The sequence below is a fragment of the Hyperolius riggenbachi genome, chromosome 10, assembly GCF_040937935.1.
Source record: "Hyperolius riggenbachi isolate aHypRig1 chromosome 10, aHypRig1.pri, whole genome shotgun sequence".
NCBI lineage: Eukaryota > Metazoa > Chordata > Amphibia > Anura > Hyperoliidae > Hyperolius > Hyperolius riggenbachi.
In genome coordinates this window covers 10148404-10167591 of record NC_090655.1, presented here as the reverse complement: position 1 = coordinate 10167591, position 19188 = coordinate 10148404, and the positions used below count along the sequence as shown (strand labels likewise).

General features: G+C 45.9%; 1 protein-coding gene across 1 annotated transcript in view; it reads left to right on the top strand.

Moving 5' to 3' along the window:
• GOT1 (glutamic-oxaloacetic transaminase 1) overlaps positions 1-19188 on the top strand; it is a 42258-nt gene that overhangs the window by 284 nt on the left and 22786 nt on the right. The gene's annotated exons all lie outside the window — the stretch shown is intronic.

Genomic DNA, 19188 nt, shown 5'->3' with positions numbered 1-19188 from the left:
GCTGTGATTGGCTGGGAGATATGAGGCTCCTCCAGATCATGGGGTTTTGTCAGCCACACCTCCCCTCCATCCCCCTGACATCTGCAGGGACAGAGCAGGCATGGAGGGAGGGGGGGGGGGGGGGGGGGGCTGGATAGCAGGAGGTGGTCCTAGAAGACATATGGGACAGGGGGAGTAGTGGTCCTGGCAGACATGAAGACATAGCTCCCCTCTGTCCCTCTTTGGGAGCCCTGCCCCTCTGTCCCTCTTTCCTCTTCATTTGTCCCTCTTTCAGGACTTTATCCCTCTTTCTATGTAAATATATATGTTTCTCTACTAAAATATGTGTTTGACTTCCCATCCTTTAAATTTATATATTGCCAATTTTTATTTTTATGGTATGTGTGACTGGGGGTGTGAAGGGGGCATGATCAGAGATGTGGCAGGGGCGGGGCTTAAGTGTCCCTCTTTCTCATCTCAAAGTTGGGAGATCTGATCAAGGGGGGCAGGACAAGTCTGGCTGGAAAGCGGAAGTGAATGAAGTAATTGTCCTGGCAGACATGAGGGGAGTAGTGGTCCTGGCAGACATGGGGGGAGGGGGGGGGTAGTGTCGTGGTGGCAGTGGTCCTGGCGGACGTGAGGGGCTGTGGTGGTCCTGGCGGACGTGAGGGGCTGTGGTGGTCCTGGCGGACGTGAGGCTGTAGAGGTCCTGGCAGACATGAGGGGGAGTAGTGGCAGATATGTGAAGGTGGGTGGGGGGAAGTGGTCCTAGCAGACATGTGGGTGGGAAATCACATTGGCATAAATGGCGGGGGTAGTGGTCCTGGCAGACATGGGGGAGTGGTTCTGGCAAACGGGGGGGGGGGGGGGTAGTGCAGGGTGAGCTGGGCTTCAGGCTGGAAATGGCCACTGCTAGTTTTATCCATCTGTGATGTGACTATGAGGCAGGTACAGAAGTTCAGAGTCAGCGATGAGCTAAAATATTCCAAATCTACAAATTCCTGTTCCTCAGGAAACAGGAATATGCAGAGAGTATTGAAAGTCCGAGTATGGTTATGTTTCGTGTTGGAGGGAAATGTATCAGGTGAGATTTCATTACTGAGTCCCACTGACCATTATCCCCCCAATGGCAGAGGAGACTTGGCAGAGATGTCAGATCTGATATACTGTTGTAAAGCCAAGACAGGAGCAATGAGATATTCTGACAGCTGTCACTCCCAGCACAACCATGACTTCTCTGACCTCCCCAGAGATACAGACCAGGCGCTGTCCCTGGAAATGGTGCTGGCAGAACTGAGAGCCTGAGGCAGGAGGTAATTTCTGTTCTGACAGCTGTCAGCCGTAGAAGCCACCCCACTGCCATAGCTGTGAGCGCTCTGTGATGACCAGCGACAGGTCCTCCTGCATATCTGACAGCGGATTATTTCCACCTGTTGTACGGATGAGCTAGCACAGGAGGGTCGCTCTGTCCTCCAAGCTTCAATCCCACTGCTGTAGCTGTGTGCTCCCTGTAATTCCCAGGGACAGGTCAGGAAGGACTTGCCTCTAAACGTGGATCACGCTGTCAGATACATGCAGAGAATACACAGAACACTTCCAGTGACTTGCAAAAGTATTTGGCCCCCTTGAAGTTTTCCACATTTTGTCACATTACTGCCACAAACATGCATCAATTGTATTGGAATTCCACATGAAAGACCAACACAAAGTGGTGTACACGTGAGAAGTGGAACGAAAATCATACATGATTCCAAACATTTTTTACAAATAAATAACTGCAAAGTGGGGTGTGCGTAATTATTAGGCCCCCTTTGATCTGAGTGCAGTCAGTTGCCCATAGACATTGCCTGATGAGTGCTAATGACTCAATAGAGTGCACCTGTGTGTAATCTAATGTCAGTACAAATACAGCTGCTCTGTGAGGGCCTTAGAGGTTGTCTAAGGCCCAGTGCACACTGGGTGGATCCGCAGGCCGCATTTGCCTGAAAATCCGCATGGCTAATGTATCTATGGGCTGGTGCACACCGGCGGTTTGAGGTTTTTAGCAAGCCGCAAACGTGCCTCTTGCTGCTTGTTTGCGGTTTGCTTAAAACCTCAAACCGCCGGTGTGCACCAGCCCATAGAGATACATTAGCCACGCGGATGCGGCCGGCGGATCGCATCAAGATCCGCCCGGTGTGCTCTGGGACTAAACTCTTTCATCCGCACCCAAAACCGCTAGCGTTTTGTGGATCTGCTAGCGGTTTTGGTGTGCACTGGGCCTAAGAGAATATTGGGAGCAACAACACCGTGAAGTCCAAAGAACACACCAGACAGGTCAGGGATCAAGTTATTGAGACATTTAAAGCAGGCTTAGGCTGCAAACAGATTTCCAAAGCCTTGAAGATCCCACGGAGCACTGTTCATGTGATCATTCAGAAATGGAAGGAGTATGGCACAACTGTGAACCTACCAAGACAAGTCCATCCACCTAAACTCACAGGCCGAACAAGGAGAGTGCTGATCAGAAATGCAGTCAAGAGGCCCATGGTGATTCTGGACGAGCTGCAGAGATCTACAGCTCAGGTGGGAGACTCTGTCCATAGGACAACTATTAGTCATGCACTGTACAAAGTTGGCCTTTATGGAAAAGTGGCAAGAAGAAAGGCATTGTTAACAGAAAGCATAAGAAGTCCTGTTTGCAGTTTGCCACAAGCCATGTGGGGGACACAGCAACCATGTGGAAGAAGGTGCTCTGGTCAGATGAGACCAACATGGAACTTTTTGGCCAAAATGCAAAACGCTATGTGTGGCAGAAAACTAACACTGCACATCACTCTGAACACACCATCCCCACTGTCAAATATGGTGGTGGCAGCATCATGCTCTGGGGGTGCTTCTCTTCAGCAGGGACAGGGCAGCTGGTCAGAGTTGATGGGAAGATGGATGAAGCCAAATACAGGGCAAACTTGGAAGAAAACCTCTTGGAGACTGCAAAAGACTTGAGACTGGGACGGAGGTTCACCTTCCAGCAGGACAATGACCCTAAACATAAAGCCAGGGCAACAATGGAATGGTTTAACACAAACCATATCTTTGTGTTAGAATGGCCCAGCCAAAGTCCAGATCTAAATCCAATCGACTCTGTGGCAAGATCTAAAAACTGCTGTTCACAAACGCTGTGCATCTAATCTGACTGAGCTGGAGCTGTTTTGCAAAGAAGAATGGGCAAGGATTTCAGTCTCTAGATGTACAAAGCTGGTAGAGACATACCCTAAAAGACTGGCAGCTGTAATTGCAGCAAAAGGTGGTTCTACAAAGTATTGTCTCAGGGGGCTGAATAATTATGCACACCCCACTTTGCAGTTATTGATTTGTAAAACATGTTTGGAATCATGTATGATTTTCGTTCCACTTCTCACATGGACAGCACTTTGTATTGGTCTGTCACGTGGAATTCCAATAAAATTGATTCATGTTTGTGGCAGTAATGTGACAAAATGTGGAAAACTCCAAGGGGGGCGAATACTTTTGCAACCCACTGTATATGAACGTTTCTCCTGGTGGACTCAAAGCACCAGAGCTGCAGCCACTAGGACGCACTCTATAGGCAGTAGTAGTGTTAGGGAGTCTTGTCTAAGGTCTCCTTACTGAACAGGAAGAGTCGTATTCGAACCCTGGTCTCACTGCAGCATAAGATAGATGCCAGATGTGTGATTAGTGCTCCCCTCCAGAGAAAAAGCTCATGAGATTTGGGCCCTCACTTGCTACTCTTCTATCCTGGAGTTTTCACAGGTTATGAGGAGGTAAGTGGCCAGCGAGACCATCCACATAAAATCCAGAGGAGGTAATGCTGGCTCCACATTATCCTACAGTGTGTGTGATATCCTCAGGGAGGACACCTCATATTTTATAATGAAATAAGAATTTCCCTATACTGTAAATACAGTACAGATTGTGGCGTTAGTTTAGGGAATCCAGCAGCAAACCTCATGGGAAACCGTTCTCCAATCACAGCTCCCTCTACACCGCAGAGCGCTCTGATTGAATAGTGTGTGCGTAGTTTACTACAACCTATTGGAAACCTAGCATTTCAAGAGGGGGCTGCCCACCCAATCACATTAGTGGAATTTCCCTATGAGGTTTCCTGCTGGGTCCTCTAAGCCTAAGGCCCTGTTCAGACTGTCAGCATTTGTAGAATGCGTATTTATTCACAGAAACGCAAGTTGAAAACGCATGTGTTTTTCTTGCGTTCGAATGCGCTTTCTATTGCGTTTTGCACACACACGTGACCCAAGAAACAGAAAAGAATTATGGGAACCGCAGAGGAAAATGTACGCTGAAAACACAATATTAGGCGTTTTTGATACGCGTCCATAGACTTTCATTGCGTCCGTTTCTATGCGTGACGCACAGAACTGCGTGCAGCAATGCGGATGAGAAACGTATGCGTCGCATACGCATACACGTGAACAAGGCCATTAGTAAACATTAGTAGCCGTTTCTAGGTGTAAAATCTTTCTGTATGCGCTCCATTGTACCGCATTGCTTGTTAGGAGACTGTCCACTGGCAGTAAAGTGAATGCTGACAGTTTCCACTGCTACTTTCTGCTAACTCTGGATTGTCTGCTTTAAAGGACAACTGTAGTGAGAAAATATGGCAGCCTCCATATACCTATTTCCTTCTAAACAAGAATCGTTACCTGGCAGCCCTGCTTGTCTATTTGACTGCAGTAGTGTCTGAATCACACATCTGAAACAAGCATGCAGCTAATCCAGGCACACTTCAGTCAGAGCACCTGATCTGCTGCATACTTGTTCAGGGGCTGTGGCTAAATGTATTAGAGGAAGAGGAGCAGCAGGACAGCCAGGCAATCTGCATTGTTTAAAAGGAGATAAATATGCCAGTTTACATATCCTCAGCGCTGCGTAATAGGTTGGCGCTTTATAAGTACAATAAATAAATATCCTTCTCACGTCAGGTGTGCTTTAATTTTGAAACGCGGCCTTAAAGTGAAGTGAACCTGTACAAAGATAGATAGACAACCGGCTAAAACATGTAAAGAGTGGGCCGGTCAGTCCGATGGGTATCTCATGATCCAAGGGGCCCAAATCTGATTACCGTAAATACACTGGTTCTAGAATGCAGCCAGTAGGAAATGTTCTCCATGTGATAGAGCCACCACAGTTTATCTAGGAGGGGCGCTTAAGCAACTTCAATTGCAATTTCTAGTGGGCCCCAGGCCTTGTACTGATGGGTTTGGCCAGCATCTGTGACTGCTCACGCAACCTCAGCTCGCCAGAGTAGGATGTACTGTCCCAAGGAGAGGAGGGGCATGGGGAGGGGAGGGGCAGAGTCAGGAGGCTCCCCGCTGCACATAGGTACAAAGCCATTGACTGAGAATGCCCCACCGCTGCCGACTTGATAGTGTTGATAGCTTGTCCCTTGTGTATAAACAGACGGCAGGATCCGAGATGAAAAACTAATTATAACAAGCCTATTATAGCTTATCTAAAGTTTAGTTTACACAGCAAATCTAGCTGCAAACAGCTTTAATAGAAAATGATTATTTCTTCCTGTGATACAATGACAGCAGCCATGTTGTTTGTAAACATTACACATAGGCAGGCTTATCTGTATCTTGAGCAAAAAAAAACCTAATCCCCCCTCCTTCTCCCTTCTGCCTCTGAAATCTCTGGCTAGTAATACCTCCTCCTCCTCCTGCCCAGACTGAGCTCCCATGAGCCCTTGCTACTGTCTGAAAGTGCCTTGGCTCTCTGACAACCTGTGGGCGTGGCTTGTTCAGTTTATAGGGAATTAGAGTATTAAAAGAAAAACAAAAAAATTATTTGGCTTGAGGAATGCCCTATAAACAATATGTAAGGATCACAATTATGCAATGAGTAAAAGTTCATCTCAGAGCCACTTTAATGTCTCTGTAACGTGACTGAACAGCTCCTCCTCACGAGGTAACCTGGCTGTACTTGTACACTCTCCGGAGTAGGACATCTGACTTGTGGGAATGCCCATAACTCTGCTATCCATCTGTAATGTTACTACTTTCAGTAAAATGTATATGGAAAGGTCACAGGCAGGAAACCCTCGTGAGGATATGGAACTCTGCTGAAGCAAGCAGAATACTGAGCGAGTCTCCCTTGTGATTGCTCTCTCTGTTATGTTCCTGGTGATATCAGCTGCTCACTGGGCTTATATAACTAGCCTGGGACAGATACCGCCAGAGCTGTCCACTGAGCATGTCGTACATTTTGAATGTGAGCTTTGGAAGGGGGGGGGAGGGGGAGCCCAAGCGGGTTAAAGTGTACCAGAGGTGAGAGGGATATGGAGACTGCCATGTTTATTTCCCTTTAAACAATAACAGTAGCCTGGCAGCTCTGCTGGTCTATTTGGCTGCAGTAGTGTCTGAATAGCACCTCAAACAAGCATGCAGCTAATCTCGTCAGCTCTGACAATAGTGACAGAAACACCTGATCTGCTGCATGCTTGTTCAGGGGCTGTGGCTAAACATTAGAGGTAGAGGATCAGCAGGGCTGCCAGGCAACTGGTATTGCTTAAAAGGAAATAAATATGGCAGCCTGGTTCCCCTTAAGTGTGAGCTGTTGACGACATTTTACGGCAATAGTAGTTCCAGAGGTTGATTTCTCGTGCCAAAAAATTGTGGGGCGGTTACCAGAGCACCCAATCAGGATTACGTGTCTTCTCTGCTTGCTGGACAGAGCTAAATAATCCGTTTTGTGGGACAGCGTTTTTGCTTTCTGTATATTGCCTTACCTGCAATGCCAGTGCAGTGCAGTGTGTTTTCATCGCTGCTCAGAGCACTAAAGGGTTATCTCTGCTGCTCTTTGACAGAGCCTCTTTAAGTTTCGTACAGGATTAGAGAGAATGTCACCCAGTGTGACATTGCAGGGATGACACTGTACAGATGCATCGCTGGCTGAGGCATCAGAAGGCAGCTTTACACACGCTGGATTTTCAGAAGCGGCAGTCGTGTGTCTACAAAGCTTTATGGCGCCTATTAATAGTACACTCTCCTGATCGATCTACCAATCTAAAGCTTTATGGCGCCTATTAATAGTACACTCTCCTGATCGATCTACCAATCTAAAGCTTTATGGCGCCTATTAATAGTACACTCTCCTGATCGATCTACCAATCTAAAGCTTTATGGCGCCTATTAATAGTACACTCTCCTGATCGATCTACCAATCTAAAGCTTTATGGCGCCTATTAATAGTACACTCTCCTGATCGATCTACCAATCTAAAGCTTTATGGCGCCTATTAATAGTACAATCTCCTGATCGATCTATCAATCGTTCAGGCAGGGAACACACTTGTCTTTCAGGTTTCTGCACGCGTTTTCCTGCATACTTTTTCTGCACACAAAGTGTGTCTTTATGCAGGAAACCGTGCACGTTTTTTTCATAGCAGCTGATGTAATTGGTACAAAAAACTGACAAAATGTGCAGAGTCATGATGCAGAATGTCAGTTTTTTTTTCTGCGCACAAACAAAATATTAAGTATGTACTAGCCCATTGATTAACATGAGTTCTCTCTGTGCAGAAAACGCGTACGAAAAGAGTCAAGTGTGTACCCTGCCTCAGATTATGTGCTGTTAATGGTACCGATTAACGGCAAATGATTGTAAACGATTTCTGAACCATTCTTTTTCCACTAACCTCCAGGACAGGTCCACCATGAGACGACATAGGCTCCTCCCAGGAACAGGAAACGTCTAGCTAGAGTACTCTATAAATTTTCATCTAACCCCTCACACATCAGTTGACGTTTCCTGTTCCAGGAAAAAGGAGTGCTCTATGTCGCTCGCCGGTCCGTCGGGCCAGGTGTGTCAGGGACCCGGTTGGCGGCGCATGGTGGACCGGCCTGGAGATGGTTGAGGATCCGTTCGGAGAAGAAGATTACCTTCTCTATAATGCTGTCCTGGCTGCCCGAGTTGTGGTGGGTCCGTAGGACGCAGCCGGCGTCCATGATTCCCAACGTGGCGGAGGCTAATGGCGCACCGGAGGTGACGTAGGGATACATCCAGACCTCCGGAGGGATGGTTGGTGTTTGCCCTCAGTGTCGGCTCCCTGATGACGCACTTCCGCCCTCACGCAGCGTCACTTCCGGTCGCGCTGGTGAAGACGCCGGCATTTCGGCATTTCGTCTTGTGAGCGGAGCGGGATGGACGCTAAGCAGGAACCGGGAAAGGGCACAGAGTCTGCTGACCCTGCAAGGCCAAGGAGGCGGTGCCCGCTCTGTGATACAAAGTTGGCCCATACTTATACTAAGCAGTTCTGCCAGCCCTGTTTTGTGAAATTAATTCAGGATCAATCAGGGGGGTTAAAAGAAGAGATAATGTCGGCTGTTAAGGTGGAAATGGCCGAGACAACTAAATCATTAAAAGAAGTATTTACTGCCGCCATGACACCGGTAGGAGATACGGTTAATGCTAGCACTAGTGCGGCTATGTCTACTGCTTCTGTACCTAATACAGAAGAGCCACAGCCAGAACAGCCTATTAAGCATAAAAATAAAGGTAGATCTGCTAATAAGAGACAGATTATATCTTCCTCTGAAGATGAGATGGAAGAGGATGAAGAGGAGGATAATCAGGATGATGAATCTGATGCTTCTTCGATTAAAAGTGTAGAAAGCCAACCTGATACCAAGAAGATTTCCAGGTTTAGATTCCCAGCCGATGAGACTGAGCAACTTATCCTGGCAATTAACAAAACCCTAAATATTGAGTCTAAAAAGTCAGAAGAAATATCTCTACATGATAAGCTGTATCAGGGAATGGAGCCGGTGGAATCATTAACATTTCCTATACATAGATCCACAAAGAATACTATATTAAGTCAGTGGAAGTATCCTGACAGAAAGTTATTTATGTCAAAAGGATTTATGAAGAGATTTCCCTTTGATGAATCAGAAATTAAGACTTGGGATAGATGTCCCAGGTTGGACGCAGCATTTTCTCAAGTCAATAAAGATAATGAATTAGCCTTTGAGGATCTGGGATACTTAAAAGATCCACAGGATAAGAAAGTAGAGTTCGCTCTTAAGAAAGCCTGGACATCGGCAGGCGCAAACTTTCGACCAGCGGCCGCAACAACATGTGTGTCAAGGGTATTAGCCCTGTGGGTAAAGAAAGTTGAGGAAAAAGTGGAGAAGGGAGCTTCTAAGGAAGAGATTCTTGAGTCATTAGAAGTAGTATCCAAGGCTACAGATTATATAACTGACGCCGCAGCAGAAAATATTAGGGTTAATGCAAGAACTTCGGCATTAATTAATACAGCAAGACGTAACCTGTGGATAAAGAACTGGGATGGCAGCCAGGCCTCAAAAGCTAGAATTTGTAATATACCCTTTGATGGGGATCTACTGTTTGGAACACAATTAGATTAAATATTAGAAAGAACTTCTGACAGAAAGAAGGGATTTCCTAAGAAAAAGAAGTTTATACAAAACAAGAGATTCTTTCGAAGAAATCGACAAGAGAACAGGGATAAGCCTCAGCAGAGGAGAAAACCTTGGGCCATTAATAGAGAGGGAACGAAAAAGAGTTTTCTTTTTCGGAACCAAGACAATCAGGAAAAGAAGTGACGCCAAAGTAAAGGTTGGGGGTCGTTTAACAACATTTTATACCCAGTGGAAAGAAATAAGCAAGAACGATTTCATCCTCAATCTTGTAAGACGGGTACAGGATTCAATTTCAGTCCCTTCCAGGGAGAAGATTTATTTCCACTCCTCTACCAAGAGACAAGGTAAAAAGGCTAGCCTTGCAGAACATCATAAAATCCATGGTAGAGGAGAATGTAGTGGTACCGGTTCCCGACGACCAGTTACGCAGAGGTTTCTATTCGACGATTTTTATGGTCAGAAAACCGACGGGAAAATTCAGGTTGATCCTAAATTTGAAACCATTAAACCCCTTTGTGTCTTATCAAAGATTCAGGATGGAATCAATATTCTCTGTGAGAAACTTGTTGACCCCCAACTGCATGATGACAAATATAGACTTGAGGGATGCTTATTGGCATATCCCAATAAGAGAATCCTCTCAGAAATTCCTCCGATTTGCGGTAAGAACAGGCAAGACGCTGCAACACTTTCAATTCAGTGTCCTTCCGTTCGGAATATCCTCAGCGCCACGCATCTTCTCGAAAGTAATGGGGGAGGTGATAAAGTACTTCCATACAAGGGGAATTCTGATCATTCCATATCTGGACGATCTATTAGTGGTCGCAGAGTCATATCCACAGGCACAAGATCACACAAAGAAAGTATTAGATCAGTTACAAATCCTCGGATGGATAATAAATTGGGACAAATCAACCCTACAACCGACGTCAAGAATACAGTTCTTGGGAATCCTGATAGATTCCAAAACAAAAAGAATGTATTTAACAAGCGAAAAGATAGCAAAGTTGAAAGCTATGATACAGGATTGCAAAAGAGATCCAAGATTAACGATAAGACAGATCATGAAGGTGCTAGGTTTCTTAACTTCAACAGCACCAGCCATACAGTGGGCAATGATGCATACAAGACCGTTCCAGAGCTGGATGATGGAAGTTTGGAACAAGAATCAAGACGATTTAGAAAGACAAGTGATATGCCCAGTGACAGTGTTGGAATCCCTAGAGTGGTGGCTATCAGAAAAAGTATGTAGAAGAACAAGAAAAAGTACTCACCGAGGGCAGACTATGGACAAACCCAACAGAGAAGCTCATTACGACGGATGCAAGTCTTATAGGATGGGGAGCTCATCTTCACGGGAAAATGTTTCAGGGTCTTTGGACAAAGATGATAAGGAAACAATCTTCAAATTACAGAGAGTTAAGAGCTATAAAGGAAGCACTGATGCAGGGCCTACAAATATTAAGGGGTCACCACGTTCAGGTCAGGACGGACAATACCACGGCAGTGGCCTATATAAATCGGCAGGGGGGAACAAGGTCAAGAAATCTGATGGACCTGGCAATGGAAATATTAAGGATAGCAGAAGAAAACTTCCTATCACTATCAGCAATCCACTTGAAGGGGTCTCTGAACAGTATGGCAGATTTTCTGAGCAGGAACAGACTGTCAAATTCAGAGATGGAACTATCAAACAAGGTGTTCAAGAGTCTATCCAGACAGTGGGGTCGCCCTCAATTAGATATGTTTGCAAACAAACAGAACACAAAGTGCAGGAGGTTTTACTCCTTGAATCCAAGCGAAGGAGCAGAAGCAGTGGATGCACTCAGTCAGAATTGGACGTTCGACAGAGGGTACAGTTGATTCCTCGAGTATTACAAAAATTATTGCAGACCAGAACAACCGTGATAATGATAGTGCCAGACTGGCCAGGAAGAAGCTGGTATCCGATACTACTAAAGATGAGGTTGGAGGGTCCAGTACGGCTACCACACAGGGATGTGTTGTCACAGGTATCAGGAAAAAGTGGAAACTCCATACCAAATCTAAACCTGTCTGCCTGGCTTCTGAGAGGTCTCCTCTGAGAAGAAAGGGAATTTCAGAAAAAGTAATCAGTACATTACTGGACTGCAGGAAAAAAGTAACAAGGAAAATATATCTAAAATATTGGAAAACGTTTAACTTATGGCAGGAACAGTCAAAATTTTCGGGTGAGCTAATACCAACAGTTTTAGAGTTTCTGCAGGATAAAGGGATTGCGCTTAGTACCCTAAAAGTACAGGTAGCAGCAATATCTACCTTTTTGGATGTGAGGTTAGCAAGGGAGCCCCTTATCATCCAGTTCTTTAAGTCTATAGAAAGAAGGAAACCTATAGTAAATAAGAAAGTTCCGAGTTGGGATTTATCTTTAGTTCTGAAAGTTTTAAGAGGGGAACATTTTGAACCTATATCAGAGATTTCTTTAAGATTACTCACAATGAAGATCATCTTTCTAATCGCAATTACCTCAGCAAGACGAGTCAGCGAGTTGGAACCTTTATGCTGTGATGAACCTTTTTGTATTATATTTAAAGATAAGGTAATATTGAAGACGTGCGAAGAGTTCCTTCCAAAGGTAGCCACACATTTCCACAGATCACAAGAGATCGTCTTACCATCCTTTAATGAAGAGCCAAATTTGGATGTCAGGAGATGCCTTATATCCTATCTAGACAGAGTGGCGGAGTTTAGAAAATCTAGAGCTCTATTTATTAACACCTCTGGTGCTACAAAGGGCATGAAGATGTCAAAAAGAACAATAGCCAAGTGGATAAAGCTTTGCATAGAGGAATCTTATAGGCTTACAGGGACTACTATGACAGATACAGTTAGGGCTCATTCAACTAGGGCAACTGCCACTTCATGGGCCTACAGAGCGGGTGCGACGCCAGAAGAGATCTGCAGAGCGGCTACGTGGACAAGTCTAAGCACCTTCTCAAGGCACTACAGAGTGAATCTGTCTGCAAGACAACAATCATTTGGGAGAAAAGTTCTGCAGGCAGTCGGCCCACCCTAAATTGGTAAGATTCTTGCTCATCTTCTCATGGTGGACCTGTCCTGGAGGTTAGTGGAAAAAGCCAATGTTAGTTACCTGGTAACATTCTTTTTAGTAACCTCCAGGACAGGTCCGTAACCCACCCGAATATGGGTGTATATAGATTGTAGTAGTTATGTAGATATGCATGACACCCCTTTTTTTAATTAACAGTTATTGTAGTTGACTGATGTGTGAGGGGTTAGATGAAAATTTATAGAGTACTCTAGCTGGACGTTTCCTGTTCCTGGGAGGAGCCTATGTCGTCTCATGGTGGACCTGTCCTGGAGGTTACTAAAAATAATGTTACCAGGTAACTAACATTGGCTTTTAGTTTGGTTGTATTTTTCATTTTCCCCTCTGCTGTTGGACCTGAATGATAGTTTCTGATCGATCTGATGGGCGATTGGATAGCTAATGGACACCTTTACACAATAGACACAGCAGGGTCAAACAATCTGCAGTGCTGCTGATTTCATAGCGTCCCACAGAAAGACACCACAATGAAACTGATGGATCTCCTGAACGGAATTGTTACTTTGCAAACAAACCTGTCTGCGGTGGAAGCTTACGCAAAGTTTGTGCTTGTTCATAGGTTCCCTTTAAATTTCCTCAAATTTGTCCCCAAGTGTCACCAACAGAGCAGGTTGCTGGTAACCTCCCTCACGCACAGATGGAGCATTAATCGCTCTGAGGATATTCCCAAAACTCGCCCTGCTGTTGGTAGCGATGTGCAATTCTCTGGAATACATGCCTAGGTGCTGAAAGCCATGATCAGTGGTCAGTCTGCACAGAATAGGGTCACGTGACTGTTAACAGCCAATCACAGGATGATACCTGGATCACTTGTATGTCTCTCTAACTTACTCTTGCATGAAAAATTATCTTTAGAAAAATGAATCTCTATTGGTGGAACTTGAGGGCAAGTAAATGAAACAAAGGTTCTGATTGGTTGCTCTGGCAGTGGTTCAACTTTTTTCTGCAATTTTCGTTGCACCAGTAGGTCGGCATAAGTGTGTTTACAGACTGCAGCGTGTCCGCCAGCATCACCCTTCTTGGTCAGATCCTCCCCATGTCTGCCTTAAAGAGGAACTTTAACCAATGATTGAACTTTATCCCAATCAGTAGCTGTGTGATGTCAGGGCCATGGTCCTGTTAGTTTCCTGTCTGTGAACCTTGTTGCATTGTGGGAAATAACAGCTTTTTCCAATTGCCAAGCCATTAGTATCTCCCTCTGTGCATAGAACTCTCAGTAACGAACATTCCGTACAGATCACCTGGCAGAACTAAAGATGTCACCACCAGTGGTACATTTCAGAATTTAAATCAGGGAGAGGAAATATTTTACAATGGGCAAACACTGACTAAATAATCTATAAATGAATATTGTAAACCATAAGCAATTTGATTCATTATCTTCACACAGTTCCCCTTTAACATACAGATAGGAGTGCCATAATGTTGCTAACAAACAATACATTAGTCCAGATATTAAAAATGAGTAACAAGGACTCCTGCTCTGTACAGTTAATTAAGTCACCAGCTTGGAGTAGATTTCTGGAGAATCTGTTGCCATGGTTGCAAAAGTAATTTGAAGTTACTCTCCATTTTTGAAAACTCTTAGCTTACTGCAGTTTGGAATAAGCAGGCCATTTTTTTTAATCACAGGAAGGCCTGGAACCCACTGTAGCGTTTTTTTCGAGCATTTAGGGAGCGCTTCCAATCACTAGCGATTTACCTAAACGCTCTGCCAATGTAAACGGATGGGGCAGATTCCACTACAGCGATTGCGATTAAGCAAATCGCAATCACAGGACGTGCAGTATTTTGGGAGCGTTTCCATTCACATGAATTGTACAGGAGCAGGGAAATCTCTCCCAAAATCACTTGCAAAATGCTATCACAAATCGCTAGCGATAGCGCTTTGTAGCGACTTCCAGGCCAAAGTCTTGTGCAGCAGCGGCGTATGTGCCTAGTGAAGCGGAGGCGGATTCTCCCTTTAAGATCAAAGATGTCAGACGGCATCTGGGTCAGCATGTTATCCGGCCCTTCCATGACCTGAGGCTGTTAGATGAGATTTTGTACATCCATCTGTGATCAGCAGACTAATCTGCTTGCGTAACTTCCAGACCCCCACCACACACCCCGCCCACGCAAAACTCTGCAGAGCGACCAGCATCATCTGTGCATAGGCTGCCGCAGCATGGCAAGTCTGTACAGGCGGTGCGATCTGCATGCTGTGCTCCTCCACCCCCACCCATACCCTGCATCTGTATGGAGGCTGCTCCTTTCATGTCCACACTTTCACAATGAAAAGCTGCGCACTGATGGTTCCCACAAATAGACAAATCTCATATTAAAACGAGAGCGGTCCCAGTGTTCTGTTAAATGGACAATCTTGCTCCAGCAGTTGGCTAGCACTAATTCCACTTCAGTGAGACACCACACCCCAAGCAGCGGGCACTCACCGTATCAATGTGACCCTCTATTAGATGGGTCTCCAGCGCCTATGGGGTCATATGGCCGCCCCCTGCCTCTCTGAGCAAGCCTTGTCCACTATTTCCACCTTTTTTCATAGGATCGTCACACCTCAAAAAAGATCATAATCGATACTACCATAGCGTAAAACCGTAAACTTTCTAATAAAATTTCGCACTCGCAAGCATGGACGTTTTCAGTTGGCACAGAGTTTTTTGGGCTCTACCCCAATCGTTGGCCACTGGGTGGGCTTGTTGCGCTGGAAAAACCGCTCCTCCCTGCGTCCCCCTCTGCCTCCACGTCCCCTCTTGGCCACACTGCTTCCCGCTTTACCGATACGAGTAATCACGCCGGCTGGCATGAGGGTCCTGCGCGCTTCAAACCACTCATACGCAGGACTCTCATGCTGGCCGGTGTGATTACGCATATCGGCAAAGTGGGAAGCAGTCTTTACGACTTCAGGCCAAAGTCGTACCAAAACGTAGCCGCCAGCCAGGACTGGGAGAGGAGCCAGGAGGACGCCGGAGGACCTTGCGGCCTACGGTGGGCTGGAGGAAGCCCCAGGTAAGTGGAAATTCTGATTTTAGTACCTGTTCAGGGTCCCTTTTTAATACGGTAGGACATTAGACTATGACTATGGAAGGATTAGATTGTGAGCTCCTCTGAGGACAGTCAGTGACCTGACTATGTACTCTGTAATGTGCTGCAGGAGATGTCAGTGCTATATAAATACATAATAATAATAATATGGTAGGACATTACACTATGACTATGGAAGGATTAGAGTGTGAGCTCCTCTGAGGACAGTCAGTGACATGACTATGTACTCTGTAATGTGCTGCAGAAGATGTCAGTGCTATATAAATACATAATAATAATAATATGGTAGGACATTTGACTATGACTATGGAAGGATTAGATTGTGAGCTCCTCTGGGGACAGTCAGTGACATGACTATGTACTCTGTACAGTGCTGCAGATGACGTCAGTGCTAGTAACTTAATAAAATGTGGAAAGTTTTGCTTTGCATATCTTGATACACTTGCTTTACCTTGCTTGTTTATGCATACAAAACACAGCCATTTCACAGTATTCTCGGCAAACTGCCAGGTGGGAGTTTAATGTCCTGTTCCAGTCATGGAGTTAGAACTTAGAACAGATGTTGAAATTTAGTAATAAGGACTCCTGCTCCTTGCAGTGAATAAGTTGTGCAGAAGGCAATATCTTGGCAGTCCCTACACTAGAGAACAGCACAAAGAAATGCAGTTTGAGATTAGTCTGTGTTTGGAATTCAGTGCTGGCTGAAGGCAGCTGTAATTGGCTGAGAAGGATATGAGGCCATGAGAACTGGTGCTGCAGTTACCATATTCTCGTGTGTTGGGTTTTCTGTTTTTTTTTGCAAAGGGTGCACTTTTATTTCGTAAACCTTTGATGAATAATTAATTTGAGAGTTCTGTTGCGTGGCTGCATTTACAAAAAACTTTGGCTAAACTTTAACAGAAATAATACAGAGATGTGCCTTCTTAAAGTGTACCTGAGATGAGTGAAAAGAAATGTATACATACCCGGGCCTTCCCCCAGCCTGATTGCTCCCTCGCCGCCACCTGGATCCTCAGCTGTGGGGCCCGGTAATTCTGTCAGTCGATGCAGTCCGGCCGCGTGCACTCCTGGCTGCTCCTAAGCAGTAGTACAGGGCAGAAGCAAAACTCACCTGGCGATTGCTGCGCACTACGCCCCAAGTGGCTGAATTACCGGGACCCATAGTGGAGGATCCAGGAGACGGACAGAGAGGGAGTGAGCAGCCTGAAGGGGACGGGAGGATGCCCCAAGTACAGGTAGTCCCCGACTTGCTAACGCCTGACTTACGAGCGACCCGCCGATACGATCGGCATGGATTCTCTGTTTCCATGGGAACTAGTAGAACTAGTAGAAAAAAAAAAGTTTTCTAATTGGACTTGTAGTTTTTGAGAAAATCGATTTAAAAAAAAAATCAAAGAAAAAAATTGCTTTTAAACTTGTATAAACAGGTACAAAGGGCAGAGGTGACACAGAGGGGGACACTAGAGGCACAGGGGACAGATATGGCACAGTGTTCCGACTTAAGAACAGATTCAGGTTAAGAACGAACCTACAGTCCCTATCTCGTTCGTTAACCGGGGACTACCTGTATACATTTCTTATTTTAACGCATCTCGGGCTTCCTTTAAAACAGAAGGTATTGGCGATTATTCAGGTTGGAGTGAGCATATGAGGTCTCCCACAATGCAACACTGCTGAATATGCAAATCATCCTTTGATGTCCCTGTAAGCCACACCTCCTGAACCGCTGCAATGCAATGTGTCAGCTTGTTAATTGTACAGAGCCATAATAATCCAACATGCATACAGACGGTTTTCGGATTAGTTGGTCATCAGTGCATGGCATAGATCCATGATCCTCAAACTAAGACCCGGGTGCCGAATGTGGCCCTCTGAGGCTTTTTTACCGGCCCCCACACACAGTCTATTACTTATAGATGCGGTCAGCTATATCTTTAAAGGATACCACAACTGACATGTGGCATAATGAGATAGACATGTGTATGTACAGTGCCTAGCACACAAATAACTAGGCTGTGTTCCTTTTTTTCTTTCTCTGCCTGAAAGAGGTAATTATCAGGTATGTAAGTGGCTGACTCAGTCCTGACTCAGACAGGAAGTGACTACAATGTGACCCTCACTGATAAGAATTTCCCCCTTTTTTATCTCTTTCTTGCTCTCAGAAGCCATTTTCTTCTAGGAAAGTGTTTTATAGTTGGAATTTCTTATCAGTGAAGGTCACACTGTAGTCACTTCCTGTCTGAGTCAGGACTGAGTCAGCCACTTACATACCTGATATTTAACTCCTTCAGACAGAGAAAGGAAAAAAAGGAACACAGCATAGTTATTTGTGTGCTAGGCACTGGTCATACACATGTCATCTCATTATGCCACATGTCAGTTGTGGTATCCTTTAATATTGGTGGTCTGGATACAGAATAGCAGTGCTGGCACCACCCATCCACATGGAAGCCAGAAAGCAGTAATTTGCTGGTTTCCAATCACATTCCACATCAGGTGACACTGCTGTCCAACTGGACTTCAGGTTGTCACCTGGGTATGCTTCACTGTCTGGCCCGCAAAGCCTTCTGCATTTTATGTATACTCCGCCCCCCAGCATTCTGAAGCATGTTGGCCCAGCCCTCCACCCAAAACATTTGGGGACCCTGGCATAGATTGATATCAACTATGGAGTAGGACTTGAAACACCCATTCTCAACTGGAGGAGAGTCTAGCCAAGACCACCATCTCGCTTCAGTCTTAACCTCCCTGGCGTTCTATTAAGATCGCCAGGGAGGCTGCGGGAGGGTTTTTTTTAATTAAAAAAAAAAACTATTTCATGCAGCCAACTGAAAGTTGGCTGCATGAAAGCCCACTAGAGGGCGCTCCGGATGCGTTCTTCTGATCGCCTCCGGCGACCAGAAGTAACACGGAAGGCCGCAATGAGCCATGGCGACGAGCGGAGTGACGTCATGGACGTCAGCCGACGTCCTGACGTCAGCCGCCTCCGATCCAGCCCTTAGCGCTGGCCGGAACTTTTTGTTCCGGCTACGCTGGGCTCAGACGGCTGGAGGACCCTCTTTCGCCGCTGCATGCGGCGCATCGCCGCACTGCAGCGGCGATCAGGTAGCACACGCGGCTGGCAAAGTGCCGGCTGCGTGTGCTGCTTTTTATTTGAGCCAAATCGGCCCAGCAGGGCCTGAGCGGCAGGCTCCGGCGGTACTGGACGAGCTGAGCTCGTCCAGACCGCCCAGCAGGTTAAAGCTACATATTACCCAGCAAGCCAGGGCCGGATTTACCATAAGGCAGAGTAGGCACATGCCTACAGGCGCCTGATGATGGAAAGGCGGCTATTCCCCGCTCTGAGCGCCTCCCTCCCTCCTTCCTTATGCAGAGTCCCAAGTGGAGCATAAATGAGGTTACTGACCCTGCTTTCAGCATTCCACTGATGAGATCTTCCATCAGTCAGAGGCACCTCTAGCTACTTAATACTGAGGTTCCTCTAGTTACCTAATACTAAAGGGCACCTGCAGCTACCTATGACATGCAAGGGAAGTAAGGGAGAAGTGACAGCTGGGTCAGCCAGCACACTTGCAATGCAGTTCAGCAGGTGTTTGTAGATGCATGGAGGGTGAAGTCTAGGGTGCTATGACTA